At 40.8% G+C, this 1,709-nt stretch overlaps 1 pseudogene; it reads right to left on the reverse strand.

The window, feature by feature from the left end:
• Positions 1 to 246: 246 nt before the first annotated feature.
• Positions 247 to 1,393, reverse strand: LOC100389243 (S-adenosylmethionine decarboxylase proenzyme pseudogene; annotated as a pseudogene).
• Between the last annotated feature and the right edge of the window lie 316 nt (positions 1,394 to 1,709).

Raw genomic sequence — 1,709 nt, forward strand, 5'->3', positions numbered from 1 at the left:
TGAGGATGAAAGCCTTGTCTGTGGGGAATTTTGGATGATCCTTGGAGAGATATTACACTGTGCATAAACCAAATTGAGTTGCTTTCACAAGCGTTACAAAGTTTCATATAGTAAAAGATTTTTTCTACATGCACTTCTATTTCACAGCAAGAGTGGCAGAGAATACCTAAATACAGAAGAGAGCATTCATGCAAGATATCTAACTCCTTGATATAATAATGCATGCAATTCATTACATCTAGGGCTTTCTGCAACTACACAGTGGTGGTTATGGAAAGCACTGCCCCCAGCATCAACATCTAGAAAGCATCCACCACCTTCTACGTGTGTTCTCTTTTTGTGTTTTTCCTTCATTTTTCTTAATCAACTCTGCTGTTGTTGCTGCTTCTTAGCAAAACTGGTAAAAACAAAATTGTAATCATTGAACACAGCCCTCTGGCAATCAAGATGCTTAAAACCTTCAATCTTCTGGGGCAAAGAAAGCACTGTGCGACATTTAGAACTCTGATTAACAAACAAGGTGGTCACAAATTTTCCTGGTTTGAAGACTTCTACAACTTTCCTGATCAGGTCATCATAAGAGGTCTGACCTAAGATTGTTTCTAAGCTAACATAAGAAAATTCTGGTTCTGGAGTGATATGAATAGTCCAGTAAGTTCCATCCGATTTCATTCCATTCATTGTACCCACAAGGATTGAACATTGTGGCATCAATGACAGAACCTGGTATCAGGTCATGAATTCCACTCTCACAAGTGACATCCTTTGCAGTAACACCATCTTTCATGTAGAACTGGTCCATAACTGCTGGGTCAAGCTCACTCATCAGAATTTCCAAAGTTTGATCTGGCTGACTGATTACCCAACTCTCTGGGAAATGCAAAGTATGTAAGTACCAACAGTCAGAATTCATACGTCCCATACAATATGCTGCTCCATTTGGGAAAATTGCATTAAGAAACTCTATTTCTTCCTGGAAATTCCGGTGTAGGTACCCTTGGTGAGAAGGCTTCGTGAAATTCTTACGAGAATAAAAGAAGCTTTGAAGTGAGTCAAACCCACTGTAATCCCTAGCAAGCTTCAACGGGGGAACCAGTGCTTTCAGCAAGAGGGTGGTACCACGTCTTCAAAATGAAACGTCTCTTGGAGACAAACCTGCTACTCTCACTGAGTACATAAGCTTCCTACTTGTCAGTTTTTGTCACACTTATGATTGAACATTTCACATCCTTCAAAAGTATGTCCCACTCAGATCTTGGGATAGTGCGAAGATCCCCAGATCCTTGGTTTGCGTCGGGCTGCTGCCGGGAGAACCAAACCTCCAGCAGCTTCTTGGTCCCTTCGAAAAAATGTGCAGCTTCCATCACCGTAAGACTAGCGAACAACCAACAACGAAAATCAACTAAATTAAACCTCTTCTGCCGCCACTGCCACTGCCGCTGTGGACTGTTCCAGCTGTGTTACTAAAGTTCAGATTCCTTTTTTTTTTTTTTTTGGCTACATTTTATATTAACTTTTTTAAAAAAAGGACTAATAAAATTTTCCCGGCTTTTGTGTGAGCGAAAGTTGAACGTGAGTCTTTTGGAAATACAGGAAGATACAGTTCAGTCTCTTGTATTCCGCTGCTTTCCCGTTAGAGAGAGTAGAGCGAGCGCTAGCTAATATCGCCGGCCATACTGTGTAAGCCTAAAATATTTCATTTTCCCTAG

The sequence above is a fragment of the Callithrix jacchus genome, chromosome 17 (assembly GCF_049354715.1).
Source record: "Callithrix jacchus isolate 240 chromosome 17, calJac240_pri, whole genome shotgun sequence".
Lineage (NCBI taxonomy): Eukaryota > Metazoa > Chordata > Mammalia > Primates > Cebidae > Callithrix > Callithrix jacchus.